Source organism: Grampus griseus (genome assembly GCF_964374135.1).
Source record: "Grampus griseus genome assembly, chromosome: 5".
NCBI classification, from domain to species: domain Eukaryota; kingdom Metazoa; phylum Chordata; class Mammalia; order Artiodactyla; family Delphinidae; genus Grampus; species Grampus griseus.
This window is the reverse complement of record NC_138998.1, coordinates 17,783,795-17,801,434: the sequence shown is the minus strand read 5'-3', so window position 1 is coordinate 17,801,434 and position 17,640 is coordinate 17,783,795.

The window sequence follows — 17,640 nt, the reverse complement described above, 5'->3', positions numbered from 1 at the left end:
CGTATAAATAATACATAAACAAAAAATCCAGCCCTGCCGGAAGATTGAAGAAGTCATGTTTGAATAAAGATTTCCCAGAGGGACAACACCTGTGCCTCACTCTTCAGTTAAATTCAGTAATTACAGTAATTCCTAAGGTTGTAACTGAAGTGAATCAGTAAGTAGTTTAAATAGTGGCCTATTAAACGTTGTTCTCTATTAAAATTTCAGAACTCTAAGATCTTAAAGTAGGGGGAGCACAGACTTCAGGAGATCTATAAACCTTTTGACATAAACACAATTTTGTTTGTACACACAAATGTGCGTTTTCTGGGGTAAAAGCCTGAGACTTTCATCAAATATGCAAAGTCTGTTATTCAGAATAAGGTTAAGAACTTCTGGGTCAAGTTACATTTACCCTTTTTGAGTCTTCCTCCCCCTAGATCACCATTGTGGTTCCTTTGGGGTTTTGCATTTCTGTCAAGACCCCGGACTTCTGTCACAGTGCAGATGCCTGCTTCATCCTGAGAGTACACACCCCATCCACGTTAGTGGACTTGCATTGATATGTAATTATTTACACTGCATTTGGTGTCTGGAATGGCAGTCTCCTGTTGATCATTCTGGAGGCTCTGAATCCATCGGCTGCCTCCCAGTGGGCTCGGTGTGTTGTAGACACACAAATCAAAGTAGTGTGAGGGAGGAGAAAAATCATTCCCTTCCAGGATAATGCATTTTTCATGAGAAACAGGTCATTAAGAACCATTGCCTGATGGTTGCTCTCATTCTATCTTTTCATCCTTCCTCTCTTGTCAAAATATTTGGCCTCCTTCTTCTTCTCTCTGTGTTTCCCCTCAGCTTCATTCCTCTGCATTTGATTAGTTTACCATCTCCTTCTTTCTAATATATTTAAATGATTTCTACCTGATATGCATCTTTGAACTATTTTCTTGCCTGACTTTTGTTCCTTTTCCATCACGTGGCATCTGTCTCTTCATTTGCTGTTGTGCATTATACCCACATTCTAGCTGATACATTACACAGGTTTTCCCAAACTTATCATTTCAGTTCCCAGTACATAAACAGACAATGCTCTTACCTGTTTTTCCATGATACTTTGATTCTCCCTGAAGTTTTAATTTTACTGCCCATTGTCATATATTTCTATTCCCTTTTACGCCTGTGAATACAGACTCAATAATTTACTTGTGCCAATTTTCTATGCTGTCATACAAATGCTGTGGCAGTTTCCTCCCAAATGATGGACTTGAAGTGATCAATCCATCACATGTCTTAGAGCAACTTTCTCTTCTCCGTTTAAAATCAGGAGTGGGTTTAAGTGAGCCAGAGATTTTTGAGGAAGGAGATTTCTGTCATGAGAGGAGTGACTACCGTGAAGGGAAAAATATCTCAGTGAAAACTTCTTTCATGTTTCTGTTGACAGTTCTTTTTTTAAAGCAACTGAGCCAGTTATAATTTTTAGCAAAATTTAATTACATGCAGAGAGTAAACATCTGGAAATCATCTTGGGTAATCAGTGTGAACTTATATGGTAAATCAGAGACTTACATGCCAGCGTTTAGAGATTACAATCTTAATGATCATTATTCATAAAAACCTTTGTTTTCAATCTGTCTTTAAGAAATAATTAGAATTCAAGGCATTCATGAAACAGGAAACTTGCCACTTTATTTCTTACTTTATGTATATCTCCCTCAGGACAGTGGGGTTTTGGAAGAAGGAGTTAAGTACTGGTTTGTTTTTAGTGTGTAAGCTTTTTTCTTTAAGGCATTTATTTGTGAAATTTAAGAAGCAGTAGGAATTCTAAGTCAGGCAAGTAAGCTGGAAAACAATAAAACTTGAAAATTACCCAGGCGTGAAATCCCCTTGATCTAAGGAATCCTTCCAACATTAAGTTCTCCATAAGCGTGAACTATAAATGATAACATTCCAAAATCAGTTTTTGAAGGAAGGCTCATAACAGGAAACTTGATCATCTGAAATTAACCCAACCTACCTTCTCACTAACCTAAAATAATAGCCTCCGCCCCTACCCAATATGACCTAAAAATAATAGATTGCATCTCACCCCAATGTAACTTGGCTTGAGCCCAAGGATTAATACATACATACAAGACACTCAGAATTGCACCCAAAAGAAGCAGCAGCATTCTCTTTCTCGTGAGCTGTCACAGCGCGGTAAGCCTCCCTGGCCCTGTAATCCTAATTAACATTAGTCGTCTACACTGTGTTCCAGTGTGAAACGCAGAGCGGCGACACTCTTTGCTGGGAATCAGTCTCTCAAGAGGCTGCAGTTTCAGAAGGTGTGTCTCAAACTCTCTATTCTGAGTCTTCCATTCTCAAAGGGATTATGTGTCTTCACTCTGAAAGCTGATAACCCGAGGAATTAAAAGGCTGAGACAGGAAAGAAACACAAGGAAAATGCTTGTTTTTATTTTTTCATTTTACACGAGATGGTCATACGGATATAGACCAGAAAATGCTAGAGGTAGGAGAATAATCGGTTTAAAATAGTAAAGAGTGGGGAGAGGCAAGGAAGAGATGAAGGTGTAGAAAATAATGGAAAACAGAAAAAGTGACCAAAGGGGAGAAGCAGATAGCAGGGCTGCATTCTGACTTTTGTGGGCCTTGGGAACTTTTGCCTTATGGGTTTCATTCTCCGTAAGAAAATATTAAAACTTAGATTTTACTACGGCGTTGGAATAAAGGTGAATATACTGATCTTTGTAGTAAATTGTTTTAACCTGAAAGGTCATTTTTTTCTTCTGATTTTAAAAGAAATAAAAATATTTTTGTGTGCTTCTAAATTATTAGGGGCCCAAGGCACCCTTCCCCTCTGCCTAGTGGAGAAGTGGGCCTTATAGGTAGAGTGAGGGAGAGGGAGTTAGCAAGAACTCTGCTCAGAAGTGAGTTTAAACTAGCAATGAAAAAATTAAATAAACACAGATATCAGTGCCTCACCATAGTCTAGTTATGTGTCATCCCTAATCACTCCAGCTAACCGTTATTGAACAATTACCATGCGTTAAACGTGTCACCTGCTTTATCTCACTCATTCCACACAACAACCTGAAAGTTAAGCAGACAAAGATGTGCCTTGAAACCTTAGGGCCCCTCACTTGCTCTGCTTCCTTCCAAGCCTCTGTACCCAGTTTTTAAGAGGGTCTCTCAAGATGGTCTATGCGTCAAGCCCTACAAAACCTGAACCTGTTCGTATAGGTGTATATGTACAGTCGGTGTATGGACAGACAATGTCCTCCCAATTCACTGTTCAGCTCACTGAAACACACAAAGGCTAAATGATTTGTAGGTTGTTCAGAGTCACAGGGCTACTTGTTAAAGGATAGACTTACGGAGATTGAGTTTGGCTAAAAAATAATCTTGATTCATAGGTTAGAATCAGATTAGATGCAAAAATAAGTGTAAGGTGCCCAGAACTCCATTCTCAGCCTACGCTTCCCAGGTAATCTCTTTAACATCTCCAGCTTTAGCTGTCACCCCATAGCTGGTGACCACCAGATGTATAGCTTCAGCCGTTTCAGTTAGGATGCTTTCAACTGCCACTAAAAAGATCCTCACCCAATGATCATAAAAGATATGAGAACGCTCATGTGAGAGGCCATCCAGCGGTAGAGTAAGCTTCCAAGATAGCGGATGCACAGATTCAACAACATCGTCAAGGAAACGAGTTTTCCCTCTCCACTCTGCAGTCTTCAGTGTTGGCCACATCCTGTGGCTTAGTACCTTTGTGTCTGTAGGAAAGTTGTCAGCAGCACCAGAGCTATAGGCTTCCTCATCCAAATCCACTGAGAGAGAAAGCCTGGCTTCCCGTGCCTTTCCAGAAGCCTCCTTGCCTCTCATTGATGGGAATTAGATCACATGCCTATTCCCAAACTAATTTCTGGCAAGTAGGATGATTTGGGGATCAATACTTTTAGATCAATCAGGCCTACCTTTGAGATGAGGTCAGTTTCCTAAATCACTGAGAGAGGAGTGGAACGGGTGTTGCAGAGTCAGCAACAATGTCTGCAATTTCAGCTCCAGCCCTGGTCTGATAAGTGCCCAGCAAGCATCTCCCAATCTTACCATCCACAGTCATATTTGGTGCAACATGTCCAAAGGGGAACTCATGGTCTGCTTCTAGAAACTGCTCTTCCTCCCATGTGCCTTATTTGGAAAAATACAAAACCAGAACTCAGAAAATAACCTCTTCTTCACCCTCCCCATTACCCAGTCAGTCATCAAGGCTACCGCCTGCCAGTATCCTCGGCATCACCCTATTTCATCCCCTCATTACTCCTTACTTGAATTATTGTAATATCCCCCTACGTGGCCTCCTTTGACCCATATCCCTATTGCTACCAGAAGTATGTTTCCAGATGGAGTAATAAGGTAAAGAAAGCTCATGTCATTACTTTAAATAACTTCCATGAGTAGCTCCCCATTAGCTTCTGGATACGACTCATTTATTCAATATATACTTACTTGGGGTCTCCATAAGGCAGAATCTGGGCTCAGTGAGATGGATAAAAGGATGAATAAAATCAGTGGGGTCCCTACCTTCACTGGGGTTTACAGTGCAAGGGACTTTGGAGGGCATGGAGAGGAGGCGCCTGGAGGGAAGTCCTGATCCAGTTTTTATCGGAAATCAGCACTTTGAGCTTGCACGTGGGAGGGAGCTGGGGAAAGAGCAAATAGCAAGCAGTGTCCCCAGCTCCCAGTGTCCCCAGAATTTCCTGAACCTTAATAAATTACTCATTGTATTGTTCTCATAAGTGTTTGATTATGTCCCCATCTCTCCCTTTAGACTATTGTCTTGTTCAACTTTACATCCCCAAAGACTAAAATTTCTGTGCAGCTTACTTTTTCATTTCATCAATCTGTTCATTTATACCCTGCCTTGGTTCCCCCCACCAAAAAAATATTTGGGGCTGCCTGATCCACAGTAGAAATGCAACAAATATGGAACACTTTTACAAGTAAAAAGACCCCGAGACCCAGAAAGCTTAAACCTGTTGACCAAAGTCAACCAGGTAAAATTCTTCTGAAATTTTCAACTTTCCTGTGAAAGTTGGAAGAGTTATCACGAAAAGTGAGCTCTCAGTCATAGGAAGTATCTGAAGACAGGCTGTATGTTGTGGGTCATTGGTTATTCTTAGGTTCTTGTGGTCTTGTCCAAGCTGTGATTCTACAAAGCACAGTACAGGTAAGTGATTTACAATCCCTTAGAGAAGTTCTTAACTTTAAATACATTTTACAGTGATTTTATCTCTCAAGTTCAAGATTTTAGGGAATTTTTGGTTAATACCTATAAATAATATTTATATAAAGAAGTTTAATAGTCTCCAGGTCAATACATACTCTAATGAGAATCCAAAAGTATGTTTACCTATATAAATTTACCTTTTAGAATATGAATGTGTATAATAAAGATAGCACATTTTGGATTTTGTCCACGAAAGCAGTTTCAAGTGAGGGAGTTGTGCTGAATGGCTTTAAAGAATAATGCAACTTCTGGAAATCCCATGGAGGCAGCCAAAGTTGTCGATGCAACAAGAAGTAACCTTGAGGGATATTTTAATATACGAATGCTCCTAATGAGTATGCTAAAATCATGTGAAATATCTCATGTGAAATATCAGTATCAACAATTTGTGAGGCTTATCATGTGGATGGAATACTGAGGATATGAAGGCATTAAATGTCCAAAGGCATGGCCTTAGGATGCCCCTTGGATTCTTAAGTGCAATTTTTACTTAATTGGAGTTCATAACTTTTCACTGGACATTCTACCTCCAAATTATAATTAAAGTAATTTTGAAAATTATTGTTCTTATTTTGATTGTGTGACCAAAGTTTCTGCAGTACATTTTGTATGGAGCAGGGTGAAATTATTTTTTAAAAAAAATTAAAAAAAAAAATCTTTGAAGACATTTTGATAGAATTTATCTCTCTTAAAAACTTTTTGGTCTAATCCACGATATCTAGCTGAATAGCATTGCCTACATTCTTCTTTATCTGTTAAAGAGTTATTTGTAGACTCTATGATGAGCCTTCTCCTACCTCTCTAGAAATGCCAGAAATACTACTAAACCCATGAGATATAGATATCTCATGGGTTTAGTATATATAGATAGATAGTTTAGTATATATAGATAGATATAAAACCACCTAATCAAATTCCTCCTTTCCAGGCATTTTCTGCTTTGTGGAAATGAGCTGCAAAAGACCTGGCAATTCAACTCTCAATTATAAACAAAGCCTACTTATCTTAAAACTTGGTCAGGGCAGAACTCAGTCCACAAATCTCTTTTCAAATTGTGCCTAGTAATTTGCTTTGTGTTTGTGGAAAGACACAGCTTGTTAATAGTAGGGCTCAACTGCTAAACTTAGAAAGAGAGTCCAAGAGGAAGAACCCAAGGTAAACAGAAACTTCCAAAAGTTGTAAATAACAAAAGACACACAGATGATGTGTGTTTCATTGAGTTGCCACATCATAGGCTCATAGTAAATGAGTACAACATGGCTCAAGATCTATGTGTACAGTTTCTCCTATTACCTAACACAATGTAGACACACTTATCACACTCCAATCCTTGCCTTCAACTAAGAAAAGTAAACAGTGTCATGACATCATTCACAGCCAATCACAGCACAGCCACGAGGACGAAGGAAGTGTTGGGAGAGTCCTTTTGCAACTGAGAGACAAGGTGAGAGACAGTATGTTTGATAAGTTGTCCTAACACATTCTTGGGGGTTCTGAGCTGTATTTATAAAGTAACATTCGTTGGTGGCTCAAAAACTGTCCTAGGAGGCGGGCAATATGTCACGTTCCATAAGAGGAGTGATTGTGGTGACGGACCTAAGGTGACCAGGAGCAACCTTTGTTCACTGTTCCATCACATGGCTCTATAATAAATATTAGTCATCCAGTGTACACATAGGATGTGGTGAGGCTTCCTGTTGAGGGCAAAACCTTCTTCCAGAGATCAGAGTACACTCCCTGTTCTAGGCAGATCCCTAATCAGATTTACCATCTTTACCTTGGAAAAAACCACAGCTTTCCCATTAAGTAGAAGCTGTCACAGAGCAGCATTGGCGCCTGTATATTACAGTTGCTTTCAAGTTCTCCTTTTTCCTTCGGAGTCCCAAAGAGTTCATGGTTTCCTGGTTTTGATTAAACCAGATTGTATTTTAAAGTTGTGCTTCTCTCCCTTATCTAGCCTCCCCTAATTTAATGTAAAATGTTCCAAATGATCTCACCTTGTGGTTTCATTGACTAGAGATACTGCAAAATCAGAAGGCACCTCTATTATACTAGGAGGCACACGCGCATTTTATCAGACTCTATCTCTTCTGTTCTCTACGAGAACACAGTTCTCTCAACACAGGTTTGTAGATCCTTTACCGGACTTCAGCAGACATTTAAAAAAAAAGAGAGACACTATGATATCATCAACAACCTAAAATATTGTATTATTTCTTTGGCCGATTTTTACTTAAAAATATAAATATAATGTGGTTTTGACTTTTTCCCTACAATAGAATAGCCCGTTACCTTAAACATTCTCAGTATATAGGACACATCATATGCTATCTCTTCCTATTCAAAAAAGTAACAGTGAGTTAGAACTGACAGAAAGAACTGACACTTGATACCTACTTGGGATTTATGGAGGAAAAAAAATAACATGTTATATACACAGAGCAAATCCTCTGAGCAGCTTTAATGACCAGCAATACACCCACTTTACTGATACTGCCTCATAGAGGATGAAGCCTGAGCCAAGTTAGATCCTTTCATTGTGACTGTTGCCTTTCTAAGAAGGATTGTAGAGTTTTAAGGAAGGCCAGCCCCTGTTTGGGCAGCCTGGTGACTGTAGCAAGACTTTCTCTTAGACCCCAGCCCATCCTTCACTCTCACCAAGCACTTCACACTTGCTCCAATCCTCCTAGATGGAGCGAAATATTAATAATTAGAACTCATTGGGTAGCTGGAGTCTCTTGGTATATTTTAAATTCCTCCGCCTTCAATAAAAACTCTCTCGGTGACACTGGCATTTAATAAGATGTACAGCTGGTTCCGCATATAAGGTGCCTGAAAGTTGCCGCTGTGTCCTAACAACAAGTAAAAAGCCGAACAGACTGAAAAATCAACAATTCTTCTTAGATCCTTAAGAGCAGGGAGGACACAGGGCTAATCACTGCCCCCAAGGTTGAAGAGAGAGACATGCAAACACAGGGAGCTGCTGCTTACCAGAACAGACTCAGGAGTATGTCTGGGTAGGAAAATTACCTGATCTGTAACTAATGAATTGCTGGAGGCTGAGTGAGAAAAAATCTGAGAGTTAAAAACTCCAGGGGCACCCAGTCATACCGGGACCCCAACAATATTGTAAGATTTACCTCCAGGAGCTTGACCAGTTTCCCACAGTAAATTTGGGGGGAAATCTTCTTGAGCTCCCTGCAGGAGGAGGGGAAAATAAACCATTTTGAAATATGCCAGAGTATTTTGTTCCTAACAAGACCTGCCCTCAGGGGGCACTATTTAACCAGACCCTACCTGCTAGGGTATTATCACAACCTAACTGACATGGGGAAGGGAAATACCCAACTCCAGCCCACTCTAGCCATCCTGCTCCACCTAAGAGGGGAGAAAAATACAGAGAAACACTTGTGAAGTCCATAGTCTAGAAGCATAGGCTCACTGAAAGACTGAGAGCTAATCATAGGAGTATAGAACACTTCCCCTCTCCCCACACCTCACTGTCACATTACTAAAGGTTTATTTACAGCGGTTCCTTTTATCTAGTACATTATGCCTAGCTGTCAACAAAAACATACAAAGCATACTAAAAGACAAAAAATTTGAAGAGATAGAGCAATCATCAGAACCGGAAGTGGCAACAGTATTGGAATTATCAGACCAGGAATTTAAAACAACTATGATTAATATGCTAAGGGTTCTCATAGATAAAGTAGAACAGATGGGCAATGTAAGCAGAAAGATGTGAATCCTAAAAGAAGAACCAAAAATAAATGCTGGAGATCAAAAATATTGCAACAGAGGGCTGCCCTGGTGGCGCAGTGGTTGAGAGTCCGCCTGCCAATGCAGGGGACACGGGTTCGTGCCCCGGTCTGGGAAGATCCCACATGCCGCGGAGCAGCTGGGCCCGTGAGCCATGGCCGCTGAGCCTGCGCGTCCGGAGCCTGTGCTCCGCAACGGGAGAGGCTACAGCAGTGAGAGGCCCGTGTACCGCAAAAAAAAAAAAAAAAAAAAAAATTGCAACAGAAATGAAGAATGCCTTTGCTGGGCTTATTAGTAGACTGGACACAGCTGAGGAAAGAATCTCTAAACTTGAGGATATCTCAGTAGAAATCTTGAAAACTAAAAAGCAAAGAGAAGAAAGACTGAAAAGAAACAGAACAGAATATCCAAGGACTGTAGGATAACCAAAAAGGATATAACACATGCATAATGGGAATATCAGAAGGAAAAGAAAGAGAGATAGGGACAGATAAAATATTTGAAAAAATAATTTCAAATTACTGAAATTCATGAATGGTATTCAAAACTGAGAATTCAAAAACTGAGAATTTCCCCAAATTAATGTCAACACAAACCAGAGATCCAGGAAGCTCAGAGAACACCAAGCAGGATTAAAAACAAACAAACAAACAAACAAAAAACAAAAAAACACAAAACTATACCTAGGCATATCATTTTTCAAACTACAGAAATCAAAGAAAAAAAGTCTTGAAAGAAGCCAGAGAGAAAAAACCTTGCCCACAGAGGAACAAAGAAAGATAAGAACTACATCCAACCTCTTCAGAAGCCATGCAAGCAAGAAGAGAGTAGACACCAACCTAGAATTCTGTACCCTATGAAGTTATCCTTCAACAGTGAAGGAGAAATAAGGACTTTCTCAAACAAAAATTGAGAAAATTTGTTGCTAGTAGACCTGCCTTACAAGAAATGTTGAACGAAATTTTTAGAGAGAAGAAAAATAATATAGGTCAGAAACTCAGATCTACATAAAGAAAGGAAGATCATTGAAGAAGGAATAAGTGAAGGTAAAAAAAACCCTTTATTTTACTTATTTTTAATTGATCTAACAAATAACGGTTCAAAATAATAATAGCAACAATGAATTCAATTATGTATGCATGTGTATATTGCTCATGCGTATATATGCTTATGGATGCATATATATAAATGAAATGAATGACAGAAATGATAAAAGGGATGGGAGGGAGGAATTAGTATTATTTTGTTATTATAAAGTACTCACACTCCCCATGAAGTGGTAGAGTGTTATCTGAAAGTAGACTTGGATTAGTTGTAAATGTATATTGCAACTCTAGGGCAATCATTAAGAAAATGGAAAAGAAAAAGCATAACTGATATGCTAAGAAATAAGAGAAGATGAAATCACATAAAATGCTCAATAAAACCATAAAAGGCAGAAAAAAAGTGGAAGACAAAAATGGGAACAAAAAACAAGGGCAACGAATAAAAAACACAGTAACTAATATAGTAGATATTAATCCAACTATATCAATAATCATTTTGAATGTCAGTAGTCTAAATGCACCAGTTAAAAGACAGAGATTGTCAGAGTGGATACAAAAACAGGACTCAACTATATGCTTTCTACAAAAATTCCACTTTAAATGTAAAGATGCATATAGATTAAAAGTAAAAGGATAAAGAAAAATATACCATGCTAACATTAACCAATAGAAAGCAGGAGTAGCTGGACTTCCCTGGTGGCGCAGTGGTTAAGAATCCACCTGCCAATGCAGGGGACACGGGTTCGAGCCCTGGTCCTGGAAGATCCCACATGCTGTGGAGCAACTAAGCCCATGCGCCACAACTACTGAGCCCTCGCTCCACAACTGCTGAAGCCTGCACACCTAGAGCCTGTGCTCCACAACAAGAGAAGCCACCTCAGTGAGGAGCCCGCACACCACAACGAAGAGTAGCCCTTGCTCACCGCAAGTAGAGAAAGCTTGCATACAGCAACAAAGACCCAACATGGCCAAAATTAAATAAATAAATAAATTTATATAAAAAGAAAAGAACGCAGGAATAGCAATATTAACTTTAGACCGAACAGAGATCAAAGTGAGGAAACTTATTAGGGATAAAGAGGGGCATTCATAATGGTAGGGGCCAAGTTTCTGAAAAGACGTAACAATCAGAGCATCAAACCTCATGAGACAAAAACTGATAGGAGAAATAGACGAAACTACTATCATAGTTGGAGATTCAACACCCCTCTAGAAGAAACGGACATACCTATCAGACAGAAAATTAATAAGGATATAGTTGAACTCAATACTGCTATCAACCAACTGGATATAATTGACTCTTTCATAAAACAACAGCAAAATATATGTTCTTCTCAAGCTCACATGGAACATTCCCCAGGGTAGACCACATTCTGGGCTATAACACACACCTTAGCAAATTTAAAAGAATAGAAATCATACAATATCTGCTCTTGGACCACAATGGAATTAACTAGAAATCAATAACAGAAAGATAACTGGAAAATCCCAAAATACATGGAAATTAAACAACACACTTCTAAATAACACATGGGTCAAAGGAGAAATCTCAAGAGAAATTAAAAACGAGATTTACATCTACCACACACCTAAAATCCAGGATTGTTCTTGGCCAGAAGTCACTCACAAGCCTGAGCAGTTCAAAGATCACTGACATCCATCTATGGACAATTCCATCTTCCCTGTACCTTAGTCCTCAAGCTAACCATCGCTGTTCCCTTTACCTTGGCTTGCCTACTTCCCTCTAATCTCTGGGAAACTCTTCCTACTTTACTGATCTCCCTCTGTTCTCTATAAGGCAAATGTTATGTCTCAGACCTCCAACCACATATGCTATCACAGTCAGGACCAACACCAGGATGCTAGGATGCCCAGGCCTAACTATCAACCCTCATCTCCTCCAGCTTTATAAGCGCTGCTCTGAGGCCATTATAGATTTGCCCATTTTACTTTATTCTGATCTTGTGTCCAGAGTTTAATGGGGGGAAGGTGAAGGTACCTTCTGTCAACCTCAAAACCTATGGTCCTCAGTCAAAAGGATTTCAGGGACAACTGATCCCAGAGAGCATCCACTCTTTTCCATCCTTACCCCCAATCCAAGACTTTATCTGAGCATCATAAAATAATATCAACAGCCCTTTTCTGTTTCAGTCAGTTCAAGTCAGTGATGTAGTGATCTTGCACTTCCTGATACTTTAAAGGACTTTTGAAAGAAAGTCCTAAAATTTCTTTTGACCTTGTTAAAAGAGTTGTTTTGGAACAACTTTAGAAAAGATTCCAAGATGGGAGTGGGAGAAAAGCTATAGGCATAATATGTTTTATATTCAGAGTTTCTCCATATCAGATAAGGTTATTTTATAGAGAATTTCTTTTTCATATGCTTATTTTTTAAACCACATTTTTTTTGCTGAGATGTGTCCAATGGAATTATCGAGCCCTAGACTTCTTTCCTACAAGGGGCAGAAAGTGCACTTCCTAGAGAGAGATGACATCTCTGAAATGGAGCTATTTGTGGAAATTCCTAAGTCTCTCAGGGGGAATTTTTCTTTCACTCAGAAGGATCGACCACAAAGCAGGTGGTCTATGCTCTGGTGAGTTCCAGGGCTAGCCTTTGACAAAACTGAGTAACTGGCAAAGTTAGACTTTGCCAAATCCTCCTACACATCCACACCCACGGCCCAGACATACACCAAACACCACAAACCCTAGTCTGGCCAATGTCCAGAAACCTCCCACCTTCCTTCTCCCCTTTCTATGACAATATCCCCTCAGGAGGCTTACCTACTGTAAACAGAGAAAATAGGATCGCATTACAGAATATTGAAAGTCATTGGAGGTTTTACAGTTTTAAAAACACTAAAAGTCATCTAGTAGAATTATTTTCAGAGTTGTTCATTTGTAATATTTTAGCTGCAAAACTCTTTCTTCAAAAGAAAACTTGAAAGGAAGAAAGCAAATAATACAGATTATGAATATATATCAAAGAAAAGCAATATATACACAAAAAAAATCAATATATAAATAAGATAATCAAGAGCTGCTAGAGCCCTCTCCTTTCCTAGAGGGGAACCTGAACATCCCCAGACTTAGAAAACTACCAACCTAATCCAGTCTCTTCAATTCACAGATGACGATCTTGAGCCCCAAACTGAACCAACTTGTCCAACATTGCCCAATGAAATGATGACAGGGGTCAAATGCTCTTCAGGGACATGTCCTTACTATCACCGAGCCTGACACAGGCCCTCAGAGATCCTGCAATAAATGTTAATTATCTGAATTCAACAATTTATGCTATGGTGTTAATGGCTGGCACCATCTTTATACATTACCCCTCTTAGCGGTGTTTGCTTTCATTTGAACAGGATTCCGTTCCTTAGATCAAAGAAAGGAATATCTAAGAGCAAATATGCAGATGCCACGATAGGTTTCTTGGTACAGAAAACTGAGTGTAGAATAACAAAACCTCTATAGAGGGCTATGCTGTCATTTGAAAACCATGTACAATTTTATAATATAATTTGTGTGCTGGGTCAGGGGCAGGGGAAGAATCAAAAGCAATACTTGTTGTTTTCATAAAAGTATCTAAAATAAGAAAACCTAAACCAAAGCATACTGACTGGTCCGATGTGTTAAAGTTAGAATGAGGACGTATTCAGAGTTGGCCCTTCAGGATAGGACAAGTTTGTTAGCTACTTGTGATGTTAGCACCCGTGTGGTACAATACACACTGTTCTATGTCATAACATGAGCAGAATGTTTTCTGTTTGAAGATGAGTGTAAGTTTTATTTTAAAGTTTGCCTTGATATTACAGTAATATAGTACAAAAATAAGGCTTTCAGGCCTTCAAAATGTATTTCTGTCTCTTATTCTACTTCTTCCTGCCCATAAATTGAGAAAGTTGCAAGAAATAAGTGGGGGTTATCGAAGTAAATGATGGCAGGTATTATACTGTGAACAAATGCATCAATGGAAAATCAACAAAAATTCAATTTCTTGTAGATTTAGAAAAATTGTCTTTGAAAAAAAACAACTACACTACCCATCACCACCAACAGCCTCATTCATTACTCAACCAAGCTGACTATATACTTTCCCTTCAGTCCTTCTCCTTTTTACATTGTTACTATTATTGGAGTGTGGTTTGTGACAACGGGAAGAAAAAAAGAAACTCATGTCAATTATGGTTTCTGATTTATTGCAAAAAAAAAAAGAGATTCAACTTCCCAGTGTGTTGTAAATCCCAACACTCAACAGCTCTGTGTGACTATCATCTTGATAGTCAAAATCATGCAAATCTAATATAAAATGCTATGAAGTTGTTTATTTTTCTTCAAGTCACTGGTGTCAGCAACACATGAAATTGAATAAGGAAGTCACAAGGGTGGTGAAAGTTTTCTATCTTGAAGTTAGAAGTTAAAAAAAAATCCATTTTACATTCTGTGTTCTGTCAAAATTATAGCTGGCGAGAAAATTAAGAAGAAATTCCAAATTATTTTCCTGTCCAATTCTACCATCAAATGACGAACATCAGTTTTTGCCCTCAGTCAAATCATTGTCCTTTTCAGCCATTTTGATGGCTCCATCAAAAGGGTGTTCTGTTCAACTGTTTACTCATGTGTCCAAAGATGGTGGGGAGGGAAAAATTGTATAGTGGATCCTTAGACAACAGGGGTTTGAACTGCATGGGTCCACTAATAATGGAGTTTGTTTCAAAAGTAAGTACTACAGATTACAGTACTATATGATCTGTGGTTGGTTGCATCCAGGGATTCGGAACCACGGATACAGAGGGCCGACTGTGGAGTTATACTGGATTTTCCATTGCCCTAACCCGCACCTTGTTCAAGGGTCAGCTGGATTTTGTGAACTGTGCGAGACTATCATTAAGGCTTAAAGTAAAAATGATAAGAATGTCTGCGGAAGGTGCTCCGACCATCAGAATTCTTGCTGGAAATCCAAGAACAAAAGTGAACTTTTGTTGCCAAATATCAGCCCTCCAATCTGGCCAAGGCATCTGCAGGAAGACCTCAGCCTTGCTTCCAGAGCACTAGACTGTCTACCTTGCTTTGTGAAGATCTGCAGGCTCGTCACATATTTCTAGCCTTTGTTGAGTTCTAGGTTTTTTGAGAAATATGATTGGCTGCATTCAAGAATTTAAAGATTCAGTTGCCCTATTTTTGGAATGCAGAGAAAGCGCTAGGAATAAGTCTTCAAAATACTTAATAATCAGTACTGCATGGGCAAGGACAAGTGAGGACTCAAGCTGGCCACAAACAATAGGTATGGCTGCATTGGACTGTGTGTAGTGAATACCAATTTTTTCACCCTTCAGAAATAACAGTGAGATCGAAACATAGGTATCAACATGAAAAGATGTCCAAGTTAGATACAAGCGAGAAAATAAAGTGGAATGACACTATGTATAGCATGGCTCCATTTATAAGTGTTTAGAAGCATCTAAAGAGACTTACAAAATACTCTCATAGAATTTTGACAAACATGTGCAGAACCTTGGGCAATAAGATCTCTTGAGTCTGATTCCTAAATTCTAGCCCTGATTCTACCATGTTGCTTAACCCTTTCATGCCTCAGGTTCTGTACAATCAAGGAGTTAGATTAGAAAATCATTACACCTATCTACAGTTCTAGTTTGCTGTGAGTGAAAGAGTATTCTTCCTTAGTTTCCTTTTGTGAAATAAGGGGTTAAAAATAGCTTCCTCAAAGATTATTGTGAGGCTTGAAACAAGCAGGTTTGTAAAAGTCCTTGGTAAACTTTTATATTATATTATAATATAGTATATTATTATATTATATCAATAATAGTCCATAGCCTTAAAAAGCCTCCACTACAATTTATTAGTTGTTGGTACTAGTTCTTCCCAACTTCAGCTCAGCTGGGGATATTACCTACACATATTCTTCATCATCAAACAAAGAGCTTTAGATTTAAGGTTATTTCAGGGGCTGAACCATATCAAATGTCAGCCTCAGGAAGAAAAATCTATTGCAGCAAAGTTGACAATTAACCTCTGAAAAGTGAATCCCAGTTTCACACTGATGTCCTTAGTGAAATCAGAATCATGTTTCCCAGAAAATATTTCAGTGGATTAGGTGAAAAACTCATTTTCCTATCTGAAAAGTTATAGAAGTCGGATTAATCTTTGCAGGGTCTCTGTCAACTAAAATAGTCTATGGTTCTGATTCTATTTTAGGATTCAGTCCAGGAGGTACTCTCCCTCAAACTGAGATGCCAATGAATGGGACCCGCTCAGATTTCCATAGTGTCTTAGGAATGTGTATCCTTTCTTGATGTCAATCCAGTAAAGTTGAGTTTATTCCAAATTTGCTTCTTATGAAACTGCGTGAGAACAGAAATAGGATTTGGTGATGGATGTCACTGAGTAGACAATTTAATATAAAGAACTTCCTAACAACCAGAGTTGTCCAATATACTGGGTTGGCCAAAAAGTGTGTTCCGTTTTAAGTGAAAATAAGAGACATTTTTCATTTTCACCAAGAACATTATTGAACAATGTATTCATTAACCAAACGAACTCTTTGGCCAGCCCAATAGAAATAGCCTACCATTGGATGAATTGAGTTCCCTGGGAGGAGAAACAGTCAGGAGAGGGATCTCACTGCTTGTTGGGGAAGATTGTCTATTTTGTATAGGGTACTCGCGTTAATCTTTCAATTCCTCTAGTGAATTGTCATCATGCTGAGAACAAGTTTTTTCCTTTGGTCTGTTTCTGGATTTCTGGACACATTGTAAACATTCAATAAATATATCTTTAAAGAATGAAGAAATAACACAGAGAGGAAACTTGTATTTATCAAGAGGGGCATACAGAAAGTTTAAGATCTCTTAACTGTGAAATTCTTGGAAGGGTTCATTGTCCCTTGGAAAAGTAAATTCAGTAGTAAAAGTGCCATGTCATAGTGACAGTTTTGAAATTTTTCAGAACTCTTTGCTACCTCCAAACAGCTGTCCATTTTTTCTTTCAGTTGTCTGCTTAGACTATTCACTTTCTTTATAATTTCAGGCCCTAACTTTATACTTGGACCTTCTGGAACTAAGAAATGATTCTTTTTGCTGTACCATGTATAATATTTAAAAGAGCTATACTGCCAAATCATCTTTTACCAGTGGAAGCCACATATTGATTAAAAAAACTCTTGATTCCAAAAAGTTTGAAGTCTTACATTAAGGCAAATAAATCACAAAGTTGGTAACTTATGAATTCTACAAAACTTGTCTGATTTGAATAACATATTCTTGAATCTCATGTTATTGAGTCCATCCAGTACCCTGATTTGCTCATGTCTGTGTTTCACACCCTGAGTCTCAACTCTTTAGTTGGTGGTAAAATCAATGTAATGGGTTACAAGCCAGAATTTTGGGAAAAAAAAAAAGAGTGAAATCGCAAATATCAGAATGCATCATATCTAGTAAGGCGAAGTATTTTTTCACAAAACTTTTATTTTAGTAATTTAGATTTCTGTGTATGTGTGTATATACATGTGTTGTGATGTAAAATAAATTTCTTACAATGGATCATGAG